General features: G+C 42.2%; 1 protein-coding gene across 3 annotated transcripts in view; it reads left to right on the top strand.

Moving 5' to 3' along the window:
• Positions 1 to 27,027, top strand: part of FRMPD4 (FERM and PDZ domain containing 4) — a 551,594-nt gene that overhangs the window by 97,970 nt on the left and 426,597 nt on the right. The gene's annotated exons all lie outside the window — the stretch shown is intronic.

The following is a 27,027-nucleotide window of genomic DNA, read 5'->3' as shown; positions in this document are numbered from 1 at the left end:
GTAAGTATAAATTAAAGGACAGTGTTTAGATTTCAGTGTAGTATTTTATATCCAGTATTCAGTATTGTTCTTTTTATCCAGTATTGTATTTCATCTAGAGCCATTACTGAACACATAATATTTGAAAGTCAGAGTAGGGTCATAGAAGGACCATGGCTTTTTATCAGATATAGACAAACAAGAAAAACTATGCCATCAGTAAGTGCCAAAAACTATGGCACTAAGAGTAGATGTGTACATATTTTTTTTAAATTCTTTTATTTAAATAACTCAGTAAAGATATTTTTAAAATGTGGTTCAAGTCTGAAGAATGATACAACATACAAGCATGTATCCACAACTCATGTATGTATACTTTTATAATCCTACTATAAAAATGATACAGTGAGGTTAAGAAAACAATGAAAAATTTGCAAAGAAGAAATTATTTCATTGGAATTGTTACTTTATATATTTGTGTATAATTTACATATTATATATAATAATTTATATATTATTTGAAATAACATATATTATTTGAAATAATTTCATTGGAAAAGTGCTTTAAATATAAATCATGAATCCTGGGGTACCTGGCTGGCTGAGGTGGAGTGTGGGACTCGATCTTGGTTGTAGGTTTGAGCTGCACATTGGGTGTAGAGATTACTTAAAAATAAAATCTTAAAAAAATATCCTGAATCCTAAGCAAATATATATATTTTTTACAGATTTATTCATTTTTATTTTAGAGAGAGAGCCGCATGAGCCCTTGTGGGGGGAGGGGCAGAGGGAGAGTGCGTCTCAAGCCGACCTCCCCCTGAGTGTGGAGCCCTGACACGGGGCTTGAGATCATAACCTGAGCCAAGATTAAGAGTCAGACACTTAACTGGCTGAGCCACCCAGACACCCCTGAGCAAATAGTTTTTAAGAAATGAGAAAAAGTAAAATAAAGGAAAAGGAGCATTTCCAGTCATCTTCTTGGGTACTTTATGAGTTTTTTTTTTTTTTCCTGAAATGCATTTGAGACGCTGCCCTTGTCTTGCCGATATGTTTTTCTGTAAATGAAATGAAATCCACATTTTTGAGGAAGTTTTGGTTTTTACTGACTGGTACTGCTGGAGCCTGAAATAACTCCCAAATTAAATATGTACCAATCTGATCGGAAAGAATGCTTGGCAACGAGCTTAGATGATATATACGTTAGAAATCTGAAGACCAGGGGCGCCTGGGTGGCTCAGTTGTTAAGCGTCTGGCCTTCGGCTCAGGTCATGATCCCAGGGTCCTGGGATCGGGCCGGCGTCGAGCCTGCGTCGGGCTCGCTGCTCGACGGGAAGCCTGCTTCTCCCTCTCCCTCTGCTGCCCCCGCTGCTGTGTTCCCTCTCTCGCTGTGTGTCTCTCTCTGTCAAATAAATAAATGAAATCTTTGAAAAAAAAAAAAAAAGAAATCTGAAGACCATTACCTTGTCATGGTCATGGCTTAGGAAATCTCATCTGTTTCTGTAAGTCTGTAGGTCCTAGCTTATTGCCGTGTTAACGGATATTTACTTCTCTTGGTTGTTAGAATGGCCACACTTGGCCATTCCTGGAGACCTTTTGGGTTGTGACAATGGGCACAAGGGTATTGCTCCTGGCATCTAGAAAGTAAAGGCCAGGGATGCTAGTACACATCCCACGATACACAGGGCAGGGCAGCCCCACAACAAAGAATTACCTGGCCCCAAATGTGAATAGTGCTGAGGCTGAGAAATCTCGATCTACACAAAAGAAGAACAAGGGTTTAAATTTATTTCCTAAAATGAATATATATGTGGACATTTCTTAGGTAGAGTTTTTCTTCTAATAATAGTAGACTGATAGAATAAAAATTATTTTTAGAAGTTTGTCTTTACATCTAAGAAATATATTTTTGCATCATTTTCCCAATGTATAGATCGGAGTTTTTTAGCATATGTTCTGTTTTTCGTATTTGCTTTGCAGCTGTGTCAAAAAATAGATGAAGCGGTGTGTTCAGACATGCTCCATTCATCCTGATCATAAATGAAATGTCTGCCAGAAAAGGATCATTTCATGCCATATTTGATTTTGGCAATCAGTCTTGCTCTGTTTTAGGAGTGCTGTTAGCATTTGAACAAATATCTTCCATATTTATGGGGAGGGAGGTTTATGAAGACATTGCCAATTAAATTCTATTTCAATTCTTGGTGCCAACATATTTTATGTACTTTTTGTATTATGAGTTTCATACTTGATAAATTCCAAAAGAGGCTACATTTAGATACTAACCTTGAGGATTTCTGGAAAATTTTCCATAAAATATTTTCTACTACTGCTTTCTCCTTGATGTTTTTTACTTACCCTGATCTAGTAGTTCTCAACAGTCCTCTTGGTTTTTGTTTGTTTGTTTCTAAATAGAATTGTTTCAAATATTTTTTTGTAACTTTTTCATTTGAATGAGAATCCAAATAAGGTATACCCATTATAGGTGATTGATATGCCTCTGAAGTTTCTTTTAATCTATAGGTTTCCCCATCTCTCTCTTTTTTCCTTATAATGTGTGCTTTTTGTTTTTAAGAAACTGGGTCATTTATCCTGTAGAATTTCTACTCATTCTGGAGTTTGCTGATGCAATTCCATGGCAGGGCTTACCAAGTTTATTTGTTCTTTGTATTTCCTGTAAATTGATAGTTGAATCAAGACATCATTTACTCTTAAAATTAAAATCAAGAGGGAAAAACCATTCTCCTGGTTTTTTGTTTGTTTGTTTTTTAATTTTTTTTTATTCATGTGACAGAGAGAGAGAGAGAGAGAGAGAGCGAGAGAGAGAATATGAGCAGGGGAGAGAGGCAGAGGGAGAGGGAGAAGCAGACTCCTTGCTGAGCCAGGAGCCTGATACGGGGCTTGATCCCCGGACCCTGACATCATGCCCTGACCTGAAGGCAGACGCTTAACCATCTGAGCCACCCAGGCGCCCCACCATTCTCCTGTTTTTGAAAAATCTTTTTGAAAGTCTGTTTTTGCAGAGGAGTAATGACTTGACCAAAATTTCCAGAAACTGGTGAGACAGTGAAAGTATATCATTATGTATTTCCTAATATTTATGGTCCGTAGGATTTTCTTCTGAAATACCAATGGTATGAGAGGTGGGGCAACTACTCTTTTAATATAGTCTTTGAGGTTACCACTGGGAATCAGTACAAGAGTTGACAAACGATAGCAAGGGCAGGAGCCCGTTTTTGTAAAGCAAGTTCTACTGGGTCACAGCCATAGGCACACATTATATACTGCCTGTGCTTGCTTTTGCCTAGTAACAGCAGAGTCCCGTAGCTGCCACAGAGATACAGTGGCCCACAAGGCTAAAAGTATTTACCCTATAGCCTTTAAAAACAAACAAACAAACAAAAAAAACCCAACTTGCCAACCCTAGCAATACAAGGTTAGGCCTTTTTTTAAGCAGGCTCTGTGCCCAATGTGGGGTTCAAACTCACGACCTGGAATTCAAGAGTGGCTGTGCTCCATTGACTGAGCCAGCCAGGCCCCCCCCAAGTTTAGCCCTTTAATTTAATTTAATTTAATTTAATTTTTTAAAGATTTTATTTATTCTAGAAAGAGAGAGAGAGAGAGAGAGAGAGAGAGAGAGAGAGAGAGAGTCCGAGCAGGGGGAGGGGCAGAGAGAGAGAGGGAGAATCTCAAGCAGACTCCAGGCTGAGCACGAAGCCCTTGTGGGGCTTGATCCCAGAACCCTGAGATCATGACCTGAGCTGAAATCAAGAGTTGGATGCTTAACTAACTGAGCCACCCAGACACCCCAAGTTTAGGCCTTAGAAAAAAAGTGATCTGTAGTCTGCTCTAAACTGTGGATAAAATTTTTCCAAAAAGGTTAAGTGTCCTTTATTATCTGTCACAGTACATAATTTAAAAGTATGATCACTATTTGGCCATGATATATTTGTACTTTATCATCCTAAAGTTACTTTTATATCTCTTTACCTCTCAAATAGAGAAAGTTTACATATTAAAAAAATCAGTATAATAGAATCATTCACATTTCCATAAAAGAATTCCTCTTAGGAAAACCATGTGTATGCTCTCAGATGATATAGTCTGTAGCCTTCAGACTCACCATAAATATTTTTATTAATCTTTTCTGTCCACCTTTACTGTCCTTAAATATTCCTTTAACGAGCTGCGCAGTTATAGACTGTAAAATCAGGAATGTTAGAGGACTTAATTACAGTGTCTTTTTTGAGTAGTTTTTGGGTGGTGGAATAATGCTTTTAGGAAGAGGATTTTCCAAATTGCATGAAACGGTCTCTTTTGCAGAAAAGAAATTGACTTATTTGTATGTCATTGTAACTGAATTATGTGCCATCCGTATATCATGGTAGGTCAGAATTGACACCATTGCCAAGAATGCAATTGTACCTTCTCTGTTCTCAGGTATCTATTGTTTAGAAATTGGTCACTGGTAGGAATTGTCTCAAAAACACTTGGGGGAGGTGTCCTATCAGATTATCCTTGCCACATGTTAAAAAGGGGAGGGGAAAGAGGCAGGAGACAAATAAAAAAAGCAACTGCCTGCGTAAAAATTGTGAACAGGCTTTATCTTCAGGAAAATCTGGATGTTGAAGTTTGGCACAAGGACCCGGATGGGGACATGCGTGTTACTCCAAGGGAAGCCTTTATTCTCTTCTGAAACAGCTTGTATGGTATCTGTTCTTTTCACCATGGTCAAGATTCTGCAATTACTTACGAATTAGGCAGGGTATTCCAACAGGCTCAGAGACCTCCCACAAGAAAACCTGTTTCTTATTCCTGTCATTGTCCAATGGCGGGGCTGTGGGGTTGGCAGAGAAGTCTCCGCCCGGTCTTACAGGGACTCCTGCCTGATCTTCGAGTCTAGCAGGGCCAACTATGGCCTCTGGGCTAAGCACAGTTTTTACATTTTTCTGATGTTTAAATGGTTTAAAAATAGCAAAAGAATAATATCTTCTGACACATGAAGATTTTTTTTTTAAGATTTTATTTATTTATTTGAGAGAGACAGCACAAGCCGGGGGAGCTGCAGGTAGAGGGAGAAGCAGGCTCCCCACTGAGCAAGGAGCCTTATTGCGGGGCTCAATCCCAGGACCCCGGGATCATGACCTGAGCCGAAGGCAGACGCTTAAACGACTGAGCCACCCCCAGGCATGCTGTGACACATGAAAATTATATGCAACTCAAGTTTCTGTGTCCATCATTCATGGTTTGGTGGGCACATAGCCATGCCCATTTGTTTACCTATGGTCTGTGGCTGCTTTCATTCTATGATGGCAGGTTGAGTATTTATGACGGAGACCATGTGGCCTGCAACGTCTAAATATGTTCTGTCTGCCCTTTATAGAAAAAGCTTGGCCACTCTTGGTGTAAAGACTTGATCATCTTCTGGGGTCTCATAGTATCCCCACTGGGGAGAGAAGAGAGAGTGAACCTGGTGGATCTTGCTAGAGGTTTCAGGGCGAATATAGCACGTGACTCTGCCAACGCGATTGGCCCCAACACAAATGTGTCCCCTGTCCGTGCAAGGGAGGCTGGTAAATGAGGTCTAGCAAAGTGCTGTAGAAGAGAGAACACAGATATTACTGGACAACAGTCAATGTCTGCCATTTTATATGAAAAAAAAAATTTTTTTTTAGACTGATTATCGAACCCTGGCCTCAACTCTGACTTCACCTGATTTTAAGTTTTTATAAATGCTTGAGCTCTTTCCTTTCCCCTGTCTACACTGTCATTATTTCAGCTCGTCACACTTCGTTTCCTCAATGCACATACTCACAAAATGAAAGACAGATTGTTTGGTTTTTGTTTTTAGATTTTTTTTTCTTTTTTTCTTCTTTTTTTTTTTAGATCAAGATGAGCAATGTGATGAAAACAGCAGGGGTGTCCAATAATTGAGTTGGGTTTGACAGGCTCATTTGTGTATTTACTGAACTAGTCATGCAGTAGGTGTTTGAAATATCGATCAAAGCAAAGTTTTATTTTTCTGGATCCTGTCGTCTTTCGTTTTGGTCTGATTGCGCCTGCTGATGTTTGTGAATTATTGTCAAATGGGCACCTTCCCAAAGGGTAATGTTTCACTGGAGTATAAATTTCATGTGAGAGTAGAAGGTCCTATAAATTCAAAGACTGTGATCAGCCAGATTTTTCTTTTAAGACAGAAGAAAGAGACAACACGAATACAGCCATCAGAGTTTTATATTTCTAAAGGGAGAACTTTCATAATAAAACCCAAGAGGATACTTAATTTTTTGGGGTTCCTGGGAATTTTCTGAGATCAGAAATAACTTTTAAAAAGCTGGCAACAAGAGAAATTACAATGATTTATCAGTTACACCAACGGTGGTGTACGGACTTGGTCTTTAATTTATTATATTCTGGAGATTTATCTGTTTTCGATTCAAATTGGAGCAGGACTGACTCAGATCTTGTCCAGGTGGGTCACTTTTGTGCGGTCAACGTTGGGTCTGTAAGAGTTCTTGGAGGGTTTTGAAAAAAATCACAGTTGCATGAAGGGTGGGAGGCGGAGGCGTGTGTGGGTTAGCAACTCAGTATTGCCCAGCTACAGACCTTTGGGCATGTCCATTACTTTTTTTTTTTTTAATGGCAGTTTTGGGTTTTTTTAAAGATTTTATTTATTTATTTGACAGAGAGAGACACAGCAAGTGAGGGAACACAAGCAGGGGGAGTGGGAGAGGGAGAAGCAGGCTTCCCATGGAGCGGAGAGCCCGATGTTGGGCTCGATCCCAGGACCCTGGGATCATGACCTGAGCCGAAGGCAGACGCTTAACGACTGAGCCTTACTTTTTGAAATCTTGTGAGTATTTTGCACGTGGAGTCCATCTCAATTTGGCCAGCCACCACATTTTAAGTGTTCCATTGCCACGTGTGGCTCGTGGCTCCAGTGTTGGACAGTTCTAGAGGGCCCACTCTGGTTCTCCTCTAGGTGCTCCGCTTTGCGTGCTTCAGGGAATATGCAGGTCCAAGGGGCTGTGTCTTCCTTAGCCCATACCCTACTGACTCCTACACAGGCACCAGCAAACTGGCACATAGCCTATGTTTATAGATAAAAGTTTTCTGGGGAACACAGCCACAGTCATTCATTTATATATTCCCTATGACTGCATTCGATGCAGAGTTCAGTAGCTGTGGCAGAGAATATGGCCTGTAAAGCCTAAAGTATTGGCTCAAAAAATAGGCTCTTTACAGAACAAATTGACCAGCTTCTGTTTTAGACCATGTTATGGATATCTGGGACCTTAGAATTCCTTGCCCCAACAGTCCTGAGCCTGCTTCCAGGCTCTGAAGGGTAAGGCCCCACCGAGGAATGGTCAGATGTGGCTGATGGCAAAGATAAGGACAGAGGTGAGGTGTGTGGCTCAAGTGTGAGCCTGAGCATGAGTGGGGAAGAGACATGGAATGCAGCCCCTGTGAGTGCTGTCTCCTTGACACCACACTGTGGGATGGCACTCTGAGGAGTCTGCAAGTTATAAATTTGAAACTGTCTTGCATGTTGTTATCAGAGTACATTTGTCAAATTAGGAGCATAAAACACGTACTTGATTTAACAGATTATTAGCTCAGTTTGGAACTTTTACATCCGTAGACGTGTAGTATGGGGAGCTCCATTCCTGCTCGTGCCCACACTGGCCCATGTTGAGGATGAGCCTGCACAGAATAGGGAAGGCACTCCTGTGCATGGGGAGGTGGTTCGTGGCTGAACCACCCTTTAATCTGACCCTGCCTGCCTTTTAATGTAACCGTGTCCCGAGATAATGAAGCAGGGAAAACAGTGGGTTGGGATTCTTCCCTCACTAAAGGACTGTGTCTGTGACCTGCCCTGAGGTTCATTAAGCCCGTAAGTTTCTTGTCAAGGGGGAAGAGAACCCAAGGGTTGAGAAGTGCCAGTAGGTCTTTTGTTAACTGCCAGATGTTTATTACATCTTCACCCTGAGCAGTAGTAATTGACATGGCCTACTCAGTTTCTCTTCCCAATCTTGTCTCCTTGCTCACACACCAATCTTTCCTATCCCCGGGTTCTCAGCTCCATCCCATAGAGTATGTCCAGATACAGTCACCATGGCTGGATTGCTACGGAGTTGCCTGGACAGAAATACAGTTCCAGTACCTTCTGATCCAGCCAGAGACGCCATCATTGTTCTTTTCCCCTTGGGCTTTGCAAACAAATGTTTTGACAGCTCTCGATTGTGGCTTGTGATTCATTTCCTTGGAATCACTGAAACCTGGACCCCACGGGGGTACTGAAAAGAAGGCTTCACAGTCTGATTGCTGCTCTGTTAAAAGAGAAGTCTTGTTCACATTGCATCAAAATGAGGTGACCAGTCCTCCTTTTTCTAAAAGCCGACTCTGCATTCACTTGACTGAAATGAAGAGTTTCAATCCCCCACCATCTTTGGATCTGTGAAGGTTACGTTTCTCTACCTCTTAGCAGACAAAATGCCTAGGCAGTAGAAAAACACTTGTAGGATTATTCAGCTCCTAGCATCATTTCTTCACCAATGGTCCAGGGTACAGTGACCTGCTACGGAGCCACTGTGAAGTCCAAGGTGAGCCCTTTATTTTCCCCGGGCTTTTTGGTGTTCACTTCCTTCAAATTGGAGGAAGACTGGCTATGAGGTTATTTTTAAGGGTATATTTTTCACATTCTCTAATAATGCTGCTAAACCACTTAGAGTCATTGGAAAAAGCCATATTTTTCTTTGCATGATTCTTGATTTCTGTTCTTTTTTTTCCTATTGATAAGAAATAGTGCAGACAAAAGGCGATGCATATTGCATGAGATTCCTGAGTCAGTTTAGAATTTTTTTCTTCTGATCACATTTTAGTACAATCTTTCCTGGACACCTTAAAATTACGGTCTCACTTTCCATTAATGTGATGGCCATAGAGTACCATTACATCTGCCAACAGATGGGGTTCTTATAATTTTAAAAGGAGGAGATAAAAAATTGAGATACCAGATTTCTATCACCCTAAGTCTGTGATTTAAAACTAGAAGTGTTGGCAACTCATAAGTCTAGGAGAAAAGTTTTTGGTCTAAAGGACCAGCAGTTAGTGCCAACTGGACTCTTAAGGGGATTTGCAGAGGAGGTAAAATTTGATTTTTCCTGCCTCACTCTTTCTTTCCCAACTTCCTTATCTCCAAAGCAGGGGTTTTCAACCTCAGCACTAGTGACATTTAGGGCAGGCTTGCTCTTTGTCGTAGCGGCTCTCCTGTGTATGGCAGGCTGTTTAGCAGCATCCCTGGCTTCTACCTACCAGATGTCAGTAGGATCCTCTCCCAGTTGATGACAACCAAAAATGTCTCCAGACCTTGTTAGATGTTCCCTGGGGAAGAGGAGTAAAATCCTTCCTGGTTGAGAACTTCTTCTCTAATGGCTTCCAGTCACCGGGGTACTCCACGCTACCTTCTGGAGTTCTGAACTCATCACACTGGCGACCCATCCCCCAGTGCCCTCCTATGGAACACCCATGCTCCAAAATCCTTGCTCTTTCCCTGCTAAGCCGCGACCCACATGGAAAATGGTGTGATTTGTCACCTGTTTAAAGTGGTTCACACTGTTACATGAATGTGTCATGGGCTGAACTCAGACCAACATACTGCATTTTATTTTTTTAAAGATTTTATTTATTTATTTGAGAGATAGCAACAGAGATCATGAGAGAGGAGCACAAGCTGGGAGGAGAGGGAGAAGCAGGCTCCCCGCTGAGCAGGGAGCCTGATGCGGGGCTCGATCCCAGGACCCCGGGATCATGCCCTGAGCCGAAGGCAGACGTTTAACCAACTGAGCCACCCAGGTGCCCCTATTGTATTTTTAAAAAGATTTGTTTGTTTGTTTATTTATTTTTAAAGATTGTATTTATTTATTTGACAGAGAGAGACACAGCGAGAGAGGGAACACAAGCAGGGGGAGTGGGAGAGGGAGAAGCAGGCCTCCCGCCGAGCAGGGAGCCCAATGCAGGGCTCGATCCCAGGACGCTGGGATCATGACCCCAGCCGAAGGCAGACGTTTAACGACCGAGCCACCCAGGTGCCCCAGAAAGATTTATTTATTTGAGAGAGAGCAAGCGAGCGTGAACTGGGGGAGGAGCAGAGGGAGAGAACTCAAGCAGATAATCCCCCCCGCCAAGCCTGGAGCCCACCCTGGGGCTGGAGATCACCCAGGAGATCATGACCTGAGCTGAAATTACGAGCCAGAGGCTCAACTGACTGAGCCCCGCAGGCACCCCTGAACATACTGCATTTTAGAAGAGGAGCTTGTTAAATGAAATGCCTGATCAGTAAAAAAATAAGAGATCATTTATAGCGTTACTATTTGTCACTTAGTCTTTTTTTGAGACTTAACAGGAATTTTCTCCAATAGGTAAGGTTATGGAAGAGGAAATTGAGACATCAGGGAGATTATGTAACTTGAACAAGATCACACAGCTTGCTATAACCAAACAGGAATGCCATTCTGGTCTCTTGGATTGTAGCCTGGTATTCAAGGTATTGTGAAATGTCAAGAGAGTCCTTTTAGTTGCTCCCCAACCGCCCCAAGTGATCACTAATACTCATCCTTCTCTACCTCCCACCTGGCACAGAAAGACATCGTCTTTTATACCATGTATTCTTTTGCGTGCCTCACAAAAACAGTGAAATTCTAAGAAACTGAGATGTGTCAGTTTCAGGTTTATTACAGTTCGGTGGTGGTAATACAAAGTATAATCATTCCAGCCGCTGACACTCAGTAATTTTCATTATAGGCCTCTCTTTCCAGTTTCAAGCTTCACATTCTGCAAACAAGAGCAAGAACAAGCTCCTCGTACTCTTCTTATAGGAGATCATGACATTCACCGTCAGATATGCTCTTGTCATAGCACTTTTCACAAGAGCTACTCTGATGTTAGTCCTTGTAGAGTCCAGTTTTGACTAACCTAGTAACAGATTTCTTGGATTGTGAGGGAAATTTGAATGGATTCTGTTATACATTAGCCACCTTCCAAAATCTAGGCGAAGTTGTTAAGGGTCATGTCTGTTTTCTGTTTAACAGCTATAAAATTACTATTAAAAATTTACTCAGTTTATAATTACACTGTAGCAAATTTGGAAACAATATAAACCAACAAATAATAGAGCACATTACCCATAATTCCACTGCTCAGTCATAATCATTGGTGACATTTTGGTGTCTGTCCTCTTAGTCTTTTTTTTTTTAAGTCATGTGCATATATTAAGAAAACAAACACTTTGGAATCATAGTGGTCATAGCATGTTCATGCATACAAGATATAAGCATTTTCTAGAATCTTTATGTGTTTGACTTTGATGACTGCATGTGCAGTTTTATGTCCCATCACATGATGCTCTAGGTATTTGAATATATTCTTCTGTTCAAAATTTTGAACATAACAGACATGAATGGCATAAAGGGCATTTCGAGGGGCATAGTGTAGGTCCCTTGCGGTGTTAAATTTTGTCAGGAAAATATGGAGAAGGTAGAGGGAAGCATGGGTACCTGGATTTTGGTTTTTGTGAAAGGCACAGGTCCAACAAGGTCCCATAGAGAAAAGGTGGTGGTAACTTCACCACTTGTATTTAGTAGGGCAGCAGAGCCTGACTGGGGAAGCGTGGAAAGGGTTGGCTGACAGTTAAATAGGAGGAAGGATAACCCAAAAAGATGAGCGCCTGTTTCCTGGGGTCATTGCTGGGCATCTGTGCTTTGGAGCAGCAGCTGGATGGAGAAGTGAGGGGAAAAGCGATGTGATGCTTTCTGGGGCCAGAAGCACCACCCCAACACACATTTACTGACTATTTTCTCTGTTTGGTGGACCTCCAGGGAAAGTGGGATGCATTTGAAAGTGCCTGCTTAGTAACGGGAAATGTACTGAGAGAGAAAGACCATTGGGCAGTTTTTACAGAGACTTAAGACATCCAAATCATTCCCTTGAAAACTTTCCTAGATTATCAGAATACAAAAAAAGGTACTACTGAGTTATTTAATGGTGGTTAAAATGGATATGTTAATTTTAGGACCCAAAAACCCACACACTAGTCAAGTTGCATTTTGCAGTTCTATGTATAATGAATATCAATATGCTGATCCCCTTGTGTAATCTGCTCATTTTGTAGGACTTAGTTTAGAAAATAATTTTTACTGGGCAGAGTATGCATATTTAAGCTTATTTTGTGTTAGTCTTTTTATTATTATATATATGAATTCTATCCTTCTGCTCAAAATTTTAAATATAGTAGGTACAAAAGGCGTAAAAGGATTTTTTTTTTTTTTTTTTTTTTTTTTTTTTTTGGTGTGCTAAAGGTCCCTTGTGATATTATTCTGGGAGGGAGGTTTGCTTAGTGACTTAATTTTCAGGAACACACTGTGATACCAACTGGAAGCTGTTTGTCCATGGAGCGAATTATAATTGGGCATTTACCCATGTCCTCTGCCATCCCTAAATGAGATTTGAGAGTTGTTTTTCTTAACATTTTCATTTGGCAATGATTATTTTCACAGCAAAATAGACTAATGTGATCACCAAACATATCTCAAATTCTGATGAGTAGTTTATAACATCTTAGGGATTCTTAAGGTACTTTTCTTGAGAATACCATACGTGAGTACTTCACTATAAAATCAGATTTCCAGGTTTGACCAGATGTTTCTTTGGCAGGATTCACTGCTGATGCACACTGGAAAGGGAATATATCTTTGGGGAGATTGTGGGGGCATACTATAGAATTAATTTCATAGAAGAAAGCATAATATATGGGGTGCCTGGGTGGCTCATTTCGTGAAGTGTCTGCCTTCGGCTCAGTCATAATCTCAGGGTCCTGGGATCGAGCCCTGCATAGGGTTCCCTGCTCAACCAGGAGCCTGCTTCTCCCTCTCTCCCTCCCCCTGCTTGTGCTCTCTCTCTCTGTCAAATAAATAAATAAAATCTTTTTTAAAAAGTTAAAAAAAAAAGAAACATAATATAGAAATTGAGTACCCTGGAGAAAGAAAATTAAGATTTCACTAAAGTGTAGTGAAAATTAAAATTCACTGAAATTAATTTAGTGTCCTTATGCTGTCAAAGTTTTACTTTGGCATAGAACTGCTATTAAAAAGAGGGATCAGTACTAAAAAAACACAAATACAAACTTTTGCTCCCCAGTTTCTCACGGAAATGGTCCTAAGTGCCAGTTCATCCACAGGCCAAAGTGCTTTTTGCCTTAATTAAAAAAAATAATAATAAATCTAGGGGCTCCTGGGTGGCTCAGTCGGTTTAGCGTCTGACTCTTGATCTCAGCCTAGGTCTTGATCTCAGGGTCATCAGTTCAAGCCCCACGTTGGACTCCATGTTGGGAGTGGAGCCTACTTAAAAAAGAAAGCAAGATATTAAAAAAAATTTAAAGTAGCAGGGTTGGATGAAACAGCACACCTCGTGTGAGGGTTGTGGAATTGCCGATGGAGAATCCGGAAAGTATATGCTGTATCTAGTTCTTCATGCTTCAGGTACGATATCCCCACTTAGACCTGTGTTGGCCAAGAGCCCCTTGACCTTCACCCTTCTGTTCTCTTGCTCTTGGAGAGTCCAGCTAGGCTCCAGGCCTACCCTCCCACTGTCTTCTGCTGGACACCAAATCACCCAGCTACAGTTTTGCTGTTCCCGTTTAAAACTGGCCTCACTGTGAGTGCTGATCTGCCATGAAAAGAATAACAATGCCAAACATTGCTAATGGCATTTAAGATGGGGTAAAATCGCCTGATGTTCAGAAATGTCATTGAATGAGTCACAGTTTCTGCTAGTTACCTTGAAGACCTAGGAGACCCGATTGATGAAAGAGCATGGAGCAGGTGTCATCCACAGGGAAGCTGGGAAAATGGTCTGTGGTTCCAGGTAGGACAGACAATGTCAGGGTCTGCCTGGTCCCTTATTCATAGGCTGTTAACTATGTTTGTGCCCTCCTTTAACTCTTTCTTTCTTTCTTTCTTCTTCCTTCCTTTCTTCCTTCCTTCCTTTCTTCCTTTCCTTCCTTCCTTTTTTTAAAAAAAAGATTTATTTATTTATTTATCAGAGAGAGAGAGCACAAGCAGGGGGAACGGCAAGTAGAGGGAGAAGCAGGCTCCCCGCGGAGCAAGGAGCCCAATATGGGACACCATCCCAGGACCCTGGGATCATGACCTGAGCCAAAGGCAGACTCTTAACTGACTGAGCCACCCAGGCATCCATCCATCCATCCATCCATCCATCCATCCATCTATCTGTATCTATCTATATTTCTTTCTTTCTTTCCTCTCTTTCTTTCTTATTTTTAATCTTTTTTTGAAGTACTCTATGCCCAACGTGGGGCTTGAACTCACAACCCTGAGATTGAGTCACAGGCTGCACCAGCTGAGCCAGCCAGGTGCCCCTCCTTTAACCCTTCCTTGGTGATTTTCTCTTGAGCCCTAGAGCCCACTTTGAACCCACCTGGCTTGATTGAATAGAAAGCTGGGAGTACCTGGGAGTTTATGCCCCTCCCTCCATGACCTACACACAAACATGTAGCTCTTGACCAATGACTGGCTGGTGGGTATAGCTCGCACTCCGGAGGCCCCTGTGGGAATCAGGCTGAGGTTACCTGTGATAACGCAGGGAAGCTCTCCTGGGGGCTGTCCTTCTCGGCTTCCTGCCCTTCCCCGTGCTGGTCCTCCTCCCTCCTCCCCAACTGTTCTTAGGGAGTACTGCCTATACGGTCACTTGCATGCAAGCCCTCCTTTCAGGGCTTGCTTCTGGAGAACGTGGGTTAAGATAGCCAGTCGGCACATGTATTTGGGGAAGAAAAGAGAGGTAACAAGCACTGACACCAACAACGCCAAGTTCGTGTGGCTGTGTGGCTAATGGTTAAGAGCAGAAGCTGTAGACAAGAATCCTTGATTGCATTCTCATCTTTTCCTTTGTTAGCTGTGGAACGTCAGGCAAAGTGGCCAACCTCTCTGAGCTTCACTTTCTTTGCAAAGCGGAGGAAAAATAGAAGCAAACTAATAAGGTTGGTGTGAAGCTTAAAAGAAATCATGCTCAAAAACATTTGTTCGGGGCACATACTAAACCCTCAGTAAATGTGAGCTCTGTAGAAAACCCTGTTTTTAAGAGTCAGAGGAGTCCAGAAGTTTAGATAATTCTCTATAGCGTGAGTCAGAAGCTTCCTGAGACAGAGCAACACAGCAGTACGTCTGCCCATTTTGTAGGTAAGCACGCGGGCTCAGAAAAATTAGTGACTGTGTGTGAAGTATGGTTTGCTGGGGTCTGTGACTACGACCCCCGGATCTGGACTAGCAGGGCACCGTTTTATCCGGGGTACAGACAACCTAGGCATCCAGTGGCCTGACATTTTGGAAATGTGTTTGCTTGAACCATTGAGTGAGTACACTGGCTCCCACGTATGAAAATGGACATGAGATTTTGAGCAATGAGAAATAGTCTGTTACTAAGGAAGGAGGTATAAGATAAAGGAAGAAGAACACAGTAAGAATATGTCCCCTAAGCATTCTTTGAATGCCAGAAGCAATAATAATATTTCAATAAATGAGACTCTTTCTTCATTTCAAATGATTCCAATCTCTGGTATTGATTCTTCTACCTTAGCGAGAGGAAATGAAAGAGATTTTAGATGATGGTGTTCGCAGAAGCTCTTGAATCTGTGAATTCGAAAATGTCACATGGAAAATGTGAAGGTCATGTGCATAAATTTACATATGATTGAATTTATGTATGTGTTAATTACTCCCAAAGAAATTGAGATCAGACATATGGAAAACCATATGTACTAGGAGGAAAAAAACTCAGGTGTGTTCAGTATATCAAAGCACAGAAATCTTACCTGGTCAAACTGATGTTGGAGGGCATGTGTGAGTCAAGTCTTTAATGCGTGACAGAAGGAAAGTGACTGCATCTCACTAGTTTAGATAGGGTGTTCAAGGGTAGGGAATCTTTATAAATAGGACTTTGAATAATATATAAAGGACTTCAAATTATATTTTAGATTCCTGGAGGGCTTAAGGCTGCCAAATCTGGGAGACTTCAGCTATCTATGAGAGAGAGCATCCAGAGGACAGAACAGTTGGAGTGGGAAAGACACAGAATAATGTCCTATTAAGTAAGGGGTCTCCATTCTTGGTTTGTTTGTTTGAGGCGAGGTGCAGATACAAACAAGACATTTGGCAATATGGGAATGTTCTTCCAGGATTGGGGGGTTATGATCTGGATGCAGGTGAAGGTGTAGGCTTCTAGCTGGGACTCTGGAAGGTAGAACAGAAATCAGAGGGGGAGCTACAGTGAGTTAACCAGAGGATGCGCCTTCTTACAGCTCAGCTGTAAACAGCAAGAGGGTTATCCATCACTAGAGGTGTTTCCCACTTAGCTAAGATATTGTAGAAAGCTTTGGGTAAGGTCTGCTTCTCCCTGACTTCTATGAATATTTCATTTTAATTTTCATAATCATTTGTGGTCCTTATAATTAAAACATAGTCAATGTTCTTAATAAGATATTTTTAAAGTGTCATGAATTTTATACCCTTGTGATTTCTATGAGCCTGGTTAAGAAGCTGTGTCTTCAAGTCAAATATACCACATGTGTCATTACCCTCTACTAAAAGCAATGGATATTAATTATTGATGCTACTTCTGCTATAAAAATGAAGATGATCTTTTTTCAAATGGACAGAATTATTCCAAGCATATTTTTAGTTAAAGTAATTGGAACATGTGTGTATAGTGTAATAATATCCTCTGAGTGCTTGGGGGGGGAGAGACAGATGGAGGCAGAGAGGCACTCCATACCAATAATTAGGTCCAGAAACACTTTCTCAAGGATGGGTTGAAGTAAAAGATCTTTTCCAGCAAACAAAACACAAGAGATTTTCTACTAGGAGATAACAACTAGAGAGTGTACTACGGGAACGAGGTAATATTATCAGGAGAGCACGTGAATAAGCTTTTTCCCCCCCTTTCTCCAGACAGGGAGGTTCACCATGAAGGAGTAAGTTCGAATTCCCTATCAGTTCAGTGTTAATGAGTGCAGAGTCAGAATATATATGTATGTGTTCTATATTATATATAATATTTTCTATATTGTACCTATATGTGTGTGTTCTATATTGTATAGAATATTTTCTATATTGTATCTATATATGTACTATATTGTATACTGTATTGTATCTATGTTCTATGTATAGATATAATATATGCATGTATATATAGGTACAATCTATATAATTATATATAATATATAGTACATATATAGATACAATCTAGAAAATATGCTGGTGAAGTTTTTCTTGGAAAAGATTAGATTGGGCCAAAGCAGGAGTGGCTGGTAGAGAGCCAGGTTGTAGGCTCATAGAAATGATTTCGGTTTTGGAGGAAGAGAAGTACAGAAAGTAGAAAAAAGAAAAAAAAGTACAGAAAGTAGAGAAACAAAATGTTAGAATCGACAGAACTCTTCTGACTTACAAGGTGTGAGGAGGAAGATTCTAGCCAGGAGGCCACGATGAGCACCTAGGCAGATGTTGGTGCCTTTTAGCAAGAGAGAGAACAGACAGGCTTGGGGCCAAGACCATTAGTTTAGTTCTGAGACTGATGACAAGATGCGTGTCTGTGAGACATTGGATGACGATGTCCAGTGGGCAGTGGAACATACTGGTATAACATGGAAGGCCCCCAAGGCAACTCGCTTTTGGGATCCAGATGAAATTAACACCCAGTTGGAGGCCACCGCCCTCCCAGTGTCTGGGATTCTTGATGGCAGGACTGGCGGTGGAGAGGCAGGCGTGCCAATTGTGTTCTGCTCACCTCGGTCTGAATTTCTGCTTCTGCTGAATTCGTTCAAGAGAGTGTCTCCTTGCCTTCGTGTGCTGTGTTGCTCCTCTTCTGCGTGTTCTCAAGTGTGGAAGAGAGCCCCGCTTTATTGATAACATCAACAATAATTACTTACACAAGGCATTTATTTAGCAAACTTGAAGGTAGATCTTGAAGATCTAACATTAGATCAATCGTTTTCTAACCCCCTTGTTTTTCTGCCTTCCTACCAGATTGGTCAGCCATGTCTTTCTTCCTCAAGACAACTTTGTGCCACTGTTTTCTGGATCCTTCCTGCAGACTCCTCTGGGAGTCGGTTCCCTGCACTCCATACATCACAGTGCTTTCATTTTAAAAATTTATTTATTTTAAATTTTATTATTTTTAAGTGACCTCTACACCCAACGTGGACAACCCCGAGATCAGGACTCGCCCACTCCACTGACTGAGCCACCCCATCACGGTACTTTTAGCTCCGTCCTTACTCTTACTCTTCCCAGGACTCTTCGGTACCTTCCCGTGCACTGAGATCCAGGCCCTGTCCTGCTCTAGCTCTGGGCTGCCACAAGCATGCAGTTTTCAGCATTGTCCTTCCTGGGATGAGCCAAAAGCACTTCATTATCTTCTTTAAGTAAAATAAGGCAGAAGTAAGCCACAATGTTGATGTTTGGTAACTTGTTTTCCATCCAACATTGGGTCTTGAGATCAGAAAAGAAAGCAGAACTTGGGGATAAGATTTGGGATGACCAATGTACAGGTCATGAAAAGGGGCATGGCCGGGCCAGGGGATGGCATCTAGGCACAAGATAGAGGGACAAAGGAGAATTGTCAGAGTGTTCTGCTCAACTTGCAGCAAAAGGGGAAAGATGGAGCTATTTTTAGGCCCAAGTCATATTTGCCAAGAGAACATTTATGTGGGGATGGCACGAGAAAGGGGGGCATAGGACAACTGCATGGTTAGAGTCTTGAGAAAGAAATATTGTCTGACTATAGGCCGTGATTTATCAACTGCCGTATCATCTCTGTTATTAGATTGTGGGAAATATTTTAATGGAGCACTGTGTTTTCTGGAATATCAATTCAATTCAGTTGGATTTCTGTGATAATGCAGGCTTTTCTTTGAAGAATTCAGAAATTCGATGGATATATAATTATCCTGTCTCTTTATTTTTAAGTACTTTGTAAGTTAAAAAATTAAATTCCAATATTTAGGTATGCAAAGTGAAATGTTATTCAACAGTCTAGTTAAAAGGGAGAATTTGGCCATGCAATTGACTGCCTGTTCATCAAGGTAACTGGTTTGCAGATAGAGGAAAAACGTCTCTTTCTTGCTTTGGTGTCCATCAGAGTGGCCAAGCTGCACATGGGTGTTTATCCTGTTGACTTTATTGTGTGAGATGGATGCAGAGGGCTGGACACAGGGCAAAACCATGGGCAGCGGTACTGGTCCAGGCATTGCCCATGTTGTGGGGACTTGCTTCTCGAAGCTGAAAGCCGAGTCCTGTCCTCACGGGCCGGGTCAGCAACCTGACATCGCCAGGTGCACAAGCTAGATCTAGAGGTCAGATGCCAATACCAAGGCCAGGTGGCCAGTTATCATCACATGTGCTTGACCATCACGCTGCGGGGTGGCCCCCTAGGGTGAAATGTGGGCGAATAATCAATGTGAGATTTCCGAGGTGGTTGGCTTTTGTGGATTTCTAACCCAAACCCGTGCGGTGCTCCTGACAAGCTCCACGGGGATGTTGGCAGCACAAATCTCAGATGCTATCCATGTTTTATCTAGAGATGTTGCTGCCCCAGCCAGGCCCCTTCCCCAGAAATAGGAGAGGAAGGAAGAACCTAAGACGATAGGACCAGGCCCACATATCACCAGCTACACACAGCCGGAACCTATGCCCCAAGAATCCAGCCAGGATTTCCTGTATACTAGTTAGGTCCATGGGCAGGTGATTCATCACTGCCTGGGGTGGGGGTGAGGCCAAGGATTGCAGTGAATCAAGTGTGACTGAGTGACTGTAAGCCTTGGGCCCTCTGGCAGGTGTTCCTTTGATTAACCTTGTCGTTGGGATGATCTCAAAGGCCTATGACCAGGAAACAGCCATAGCAGGTCCTGTAAAGGTGGCCTGTTCATAAAGTCAACACCTCTATTTGTGTATATGTCAGTACTTCGAGCCTTTTTGTGTCATGACCAATGCAGAATCCAGTAATGGGGTGAGGTTATTTGTGGCAGAAGGTGCAGACCCAGAGGTTCCGACTGTCCTAGGCCACTTCTTCTGGTTAAAAATCTGGTTAAAAATCTCCAGTTAAGGGGCACGGGGGTGGCTCGGTCAGTTAAGGGTCTGCCTTCAGTTCAGGTCGTGATCTCAGGGTCCCAGGATTAAGCCCCACATCAGGCTCCCTGCTCAGCAGGGAGTCTGCTTCTCCCTCTCCCTCTGTGCTCTCTCCCTTGCTCTCGCTCTCTCTTAAGTAAATAAATAAAATCTTTAAAAAAAAAGGAACCTCCAGTTAAATATCTCTGCACACTTATAACCCTTTCATGGCCTGTTAGTGTCCTTTGATATTATAGGTTATCCCACAATTCTTCTTAATTCTCTGAGTCTTTGTTCCACTACTGTTGATGAAATCAAATTGTTATCTCAGTGTTCTCATTTATTTAATGACTGAGGTGTGGTAACTCTGTAAAAATATTTCCCAGAAAAGATGTTCACTGCCAAGTGTTAGAAATACCATCCGGTTTCCCATTTAAATTTTAATTATCATACTACTTGAAATGACTCTTCATCGTAGATGTTTCTTACTTGGTTTTACTGCTGAATTGTCTCTTGCCAACATTTTCATTTTCTTTATGCTGTAATTGTTTGGTGCTTACAAGTCATTTTGTTTCACCAACATTTGGCTTTATGACCTTTCTTTGCAAATCCTCAAGATCTGCGTGCCTAGATGAGGGCAGTCTCTTGGTTGAAAATGTTATTTTAGGTTTTATCACATTTGTGGGTTCTGTTTTTTTTTTTCCCTTTTCTACCATCTTACAAATTCTAGATATGTGATTTACTTGTTCCTGTGCCTCCTAACACCAAAAAAAAAAAAAAAAAGGTCATGCTTTGATTCTTGAATCATTTTCAGTGTATTGATGCTTGAGGCCAAAGACTTTTCTTGTTATTTCATTATCTTGCTATTTCCAGCTTCATGGAAGTCAGAATAAATCTTTCATTTGCTTTGATACATTTCTTTTCTTCTTGTGGTTTTTGCCCATTGAAGCATGAGAAGTGTTAAGGTAAAACAAAATCAGGTGAGAAGGTGCCTCTAATCTGCCAGGTGTGTTAGAAAGAACATGAGATTTTGTTCTTGTTTTTTGGTTAGATGAACCTGGGTTCTGGTCTTGACTCTATTATTTATTAACTTTATGACCTTGGAAAAGAACTTAGGCTCTGAGTCATTTCTTCACCTGAAACAAAGGAAATCCTAATGCTTGCTTCACGTACCTTGAAGAACTATTTTAAGGAGTACATGAGAAAACGTATCTTTGCACTGTGCTGGCAGCCATAAAAGTCAGTGATTGTTGCTTATACTCTTGTGGTCTTTTCTGCTTAGAAAAACCTCCATACATGCTTCCCTCTAGTTTCAGAGAAGGTGTCCCTTCCATTTTTTGAAGTTACCCCTCCTTCTGTATTCCTGATTCCATGCCCTCTCACCTTCTCCAGGGTCTTGATGTTGATGAGGAAGTGGAGGGTGGTGGCTACCAGGTATGGAGTCCCTTCCCAGGCAACGTGCTTCGTGCCTGTTACCTCGGACTCTTACAACAGTCCCGCAAAGGAAGAATTATTGTCTCGGATCACATGACAGCCTCCTTGCAGCTCAGTTCATTTTATTTCTGTGCCCCCACCTCACTCTCTTGGGTTTCTGTGAAATAATACATAATATATACATTGACGTCTGTCCCTGCTTCCGGCACCGAGCCCTAAATCCCTTGGAATTTCCTGGGTGACTGGAATGTCTTTTGTTCTAATGAGGTGACTCTTGGTGGGCTACTGGATGGGGACTGTTCACCAGAAACACCAAGGCATGATTAGAAGCTTGGAATTGTCAACCCTACTCCGCATTCTCCATATAGAGGCTGCGCATTGAGTGAATGATTGCTATAACTACGTGCTGAAGCCTCCAGAAAAGCCTCAACACTGAGAGGTTGGGGAACTTTCAGGTCAGTGGACACTCAGAGATGCAGGGAGAGTGGCGCACGTGGAAGAAGTGTGGCCCCCCACCCTTCCCATAGACCTTGTTCTCTTCATCCCTTCCATTTGGCCATCTCTGAGTTGTATCCTTTTACTAAAAAACTGGTAATGTAGGAAGTAAACTGTTTGCCTGAGTTCTGTGAGGCACTCTAGTCAATTCATTAAACCTGAGGGAGGAGTTCACCGGAACCTCTGATCTGTAGCTGGATGGTCAGGGGGCAGTCTTTGAGTCTTAACCTGTGCGATCTGATGCCATCTCTAGATAGATAGTGTCGGATTTGAGTGAAATTGTAGGACGCACAGTTGGCATTGAATCGCTCGATGAGGCAAAGGCCCCACACGTCTGGTGTCAGAAGTGTTGTAAGCATGGTAATAGCGTGAGACCTAAGGGGAGACACAAAGGAGAAATGAGTTTTTGCCACTCAGTTTTCATCTCTGAGTATTGCTTTTTTTTTTTTTAAAGATTTTATTTATTTATTTGAGAGAGAGAAAGAGAGAGAGAGAGAGTACATGAGCGGGCGGAAGGTCAGAGGGAGAAGCAGACTCCCCGCTGAGCAGGGAGCCCGATGCGGGACTCGATCCCGGGACTCCAGGATCATGACCTGAGCCGAAGGCAGTCGCTTAACCAACTGAGCCACCCGGGCGCCCTTGCTTCTTGGTTACTCTTTTTAAAAAACGTTTTTGTTATTGAAGTGTCATTGACATATAGTGTTTTATTAGTTTCAGGTGTACAACATTGTGATTTGGCAATTCTATACATTACACAGCACTTACTGCCCTTAGTGTAGTCACCATCTATCACCATACAGTGTTATTACAATGTCACTGACTATATTCCCTATGCTGTGTTTTCATCCCTGTGACTTTATTTTGTAATTAGGAGTTTATACTTCTTAATCTCTTTCTCCTGTTTTGCCCATTTCCACCCCACCTCCCCCCCCCACCCCCGCAACCACTGGGTATTTACCCAAAGAAAATGAAAACACTAATTCTAAAAGATTTATGCACCCCTGTGTTTATTGCAGCATTATTTACAATAGCCAAGATATGGAAACAGCCTAAGTGTCCACTGATAGAGGAATGGGTAAAGAAGATGTGGTGTGTATATACAATAGAATACTCCTCAGCCATTCAAAAAAAGAATGAGACCTTGCCATTTACAACAACATGAGCAGACCTAGAGGGCAATATGCTGAGTAAATCTGGTCAGACAGAGAAAGGTAAATGCCATAGAATTACACTGATATGTGGAATCTTTGTACTCGTGGGATTCTTCTCATATATGTGTCTGGGATATGGGTGTTTCCTGGCTGTGACCTTGGCTTTTTATCCTCAGTCAACATGCATTCCCTCAGCGACCTCATCCTTCTGTGGTTTAGCTGCACCTGTATGTTGATGACCCCAGAATCTAAGTCTCTATACCTAAGCTGCCGAATGATAAGTTCAGGTGCCAAGTGCATATATCCCAGATGCCTAAAACTCAGCCTCTCCCAAAAGGTGCGTCTCCAGTTTCATCCTAAGAATGTCCTTCCTTCTGTATTCTCATAGTAGGTGACACCACCCAGTCACCCAACACAGAAAACTAGTGGTAACCATCAATTCTTGTGGTTCCTTGACCATTGTTACCTCATCGATATAGCTTGAAAATTTTTTAAGACTTTATTTATTTATTTGACAGAGAGAGAGAGAGCACAAGCAGGAAGAGTGGCAGGCAGAGGGAGAAGCAGACTCCCCACCGAGTGGGGAGCCCGATGTGGGGCTCGATCCCAGGAGCCTGGGATCATGGCCTGAGCCAAAGGCAGACCCTTAATCAACTGAGCCACCCAGGCGCCCCTCATCTATATAACTTAAAATGAGCTCTCTTGACTTCTGACCATCCACTGGCCAGTTCTGTCTCATTATTCCTCACTGGATTTGATTTCAGGAGCTCTTGATGTTCTCACTGTTAATCTTGCCTCCTTCAAATCCATTATCCATACCGGTAGCAGAATGTTCTAGCTGAAATGCTAGCTGTGTGCACTTGTTCCCTGTTCACTCGTCATTGACCCCTTACTGTACTGATGCGGGCTCCCTAGCATGGCCTGGAAGGCTGTGAATGACCTCTCTCTCTCCACGCCTCTCCTTCAGCCCCCTGTTGTACACTTAGCACTGCCCTTTACGCTCTCGTGCTAACAAACTGCTCTCCTCCCAATATGCTGTGCTGTTTCATTCCTCTATGCCTTTGCTGAAGCTGGTGCTTCTACTCACACCCTGGGCTTCTCCCTCTCTTTTTACTTACACTGGTACACAGAATCCGGATTTATGTGCCTCCTGCCAAGAGTTGGTTACCTGAGGGCAGGGAAGCACGTCCTGAGATCTGACGTGGTAGTTTTTGGAACATAATAGATGCTGAGTAAATATTTGCTGATCGGACCTGAGCTTCTTGCAGACGACCTGGGTAGAGATTTTGAGCCTGGACAGGACCACAGATGATGGTTCATCACCCTCATACCCCAAAGGAGAATAAAGATGCTTTACTTCGTAAAAATCCATGAAAGTTGCATTTCAGAATCATTAAAGATGACATGCATAGAATACAAAATATACAAAGCTGTAAATTCGGTCTGATTCCTTGGGTTTTATTGATTTAAGGGAAAAGAAAAGCAACATTGTTTTGATGCTTTATAGAACCTCTGACTTCAAAAGCTGGCGATATGCATCCTCTTAAAATGCCACCAGTGCATCTTTCCTGCCCATGTGCCTACCAGCAGGACCTGACATTTAGGAAAGAGGCTATCAGAACCCAAGGAATGGCAGATTCTTTTGGTGATACAAAATCTGAATAGCTTATTCCAACAAGAGGTCAGGAGAAAGAGCGCCCCCAAGGAACTTTGGGTACTATGCACATTGTATTCAACAGTAAGTAAGGTTTTCATGATTTTAACTCTTTGCTGAGAACATTTTGAACATGCCTAAAGTAAACAGAGGAGCAGAACAACACTTCCCAAGCCATTATCCACATTCTGCCTTTTCTGAATCATCTATATACCCAGACCTTTGCCATTCCCCAATTTTTTTCTTCTGCGGTAAAGTTGTGGCTTTCATTTTATATATTCAGAAGTGGCAAGGCCAATATACCTATGTGAAAAAGATTTCCATCATGAAATTAATTTTATAAATACCAAATAGTAGATTTTTATCCCTTTAAATTGTAGCAGTATAACTTACTTGTTTTTTTGTCTAGTTTACTTAATAAAACGTGGCCAAAAAAACCCTCAGAGAAATAATCATTGCTCATGTGAATGATATTATATCCACTTCTAAATTGTTTCAGGAAGCACTTTAATATAGTGGTTTAGGGTAAGAGCCAAGTCCACTCCAACCCGTGGACCAAATCTGGCCCCTGCCTGTGTTTGAAAATAAAGTGTTATTGGAATACGGCCATGCCCTTGTGTTTTGTGTAATGTCTGTGGCTGCTCTTGGACGACAGTGGCAGGGTGGGCTATCTGCCACAGACTCTATGACCCACAAAGCCTAAGACGTTTTCTGTCGGTCTCTTTACAGATAAAGTTTGACAACCTCTGGCTTAGCGTAGAAGCTTCCTCTTATCACCTGTGTGCCTTAGATGTGTCACTTAATCTCTTTGAGATAATTTAATATTCTGTAAGTAGAAATGAAAAGTCTCTAACTTCTGGGGTTGTTTTGAGGAGCACAAGAGTTTAAACACATGGGAATCCTTGGGAGGCTCTTTGGCCCGCAATAAGCACTGTCAGCTTTGTCGTCGTTACCGTTATCAATATTAATGGCAACGTGGTGGTCCTGTTGGAGGCCTACAAACCCATGGGCTTCGAGATGCAGCTGTGCTACTTAGGAATTGAGGAAGCAGCTTATTTTGGCCAAGCCTGTTTCTGTATCCGCAAAAGGGCCATAATTAGTTCCCACCCTGTGTGACTGTTTGAAGGAATGAAGTCAACAAAGGCTCAGGAACTGGGGCTGTTGTTGTTAGCGTGTTTCTGTAGATATTCTCTATTCAGACGGAAGTACCGGACACCTGGATCCTTGTAGAGATTTGGCCAACAGGCACTCGAGACCTCCTGGAGTAATATTTTAAATCTTGATTAATTCGCTATAGTCCAGAAGGTCTAGGATCCATATTTTGTTATTTCTCCAAGAGTAAACTTCTCCCTCTTGAATAGACTTCAGATCATGAGACTAATGTATAAACCTGGGTAGTCAGTTTGTACATTTGCTTTTTTTTTTTTCTTTTAAGATTTATTCCTTTATTTTAGAGAGAGAGCGAACGCAAGTGGGAGGGGCAGAGGGAGAGGGAGAGAGAACCTCAAGTAGACTCCTCACTGAGTGGGGAGCCCGACGTTGGGGCTCGATCCCAAGACCCTGAGATCATGACCTGAGCTGAAACCAAGAGTTGGATGCTTAACTGACGAGCCTCCCAGGTGCCCCTGTACATTTGCTTTTAAAACGAGAACTGCTAAAGAGATTGGGTGCTGCACCTCCAGACTGCTCGGGTAGGTACGTACCCGTCCGTGGAAGTTTACAAATAGATTCAGAACAGAGATTTAGACAATGCTGGCATGGGAAGTGCTAGCTTTGGATTGTTTGAGTCTCTGTTCCAAGCAGAATGGGGGCTCGATTGCCAGTCTTTCTTTGGTTATATAGATGTAGTGAATTAGATTATGGTCTAAGCTGCAGAAGTGTGGGCTCGTCCAGGGAGCCCCGGGGTGCAGAAGACGGTGGCTTGGATAGCAATTACACGTGCACTATTGTGGAAGGAGCTTGAGATTGTACACTGCGAGGTGGTGTGCTGGTTGATGAGCAGCATGTGCCCTGAATTTTGTAAGTCTCCAAATGCTTGATGGAAAAATATATCCAGAAAGTGAAATCAAAGCCAATATTCATAACAGGGAGAAAAAAGAAAGCTGTTAGGAATGTTCCCATTTATCTTCATGAAGTAAACATTTGC

The sequence above is a fragment of the Zalophus californianus genome, chromosome X (assembly GCF_009762305.2).
Source record: "Zalophus californianus isolate mZalCal1 chromosome X, mZalCal1.pri.v2, whole genome shotgun sequence".
NCBI lineage: Eukaryota > Metazoa > Chordata > Mammalia > Carnivora > Otariidae > Zalophus > Zalophus californianus.
This window is presented reverse-complemented; position numbering and strand designations above follow the sequence as displayed.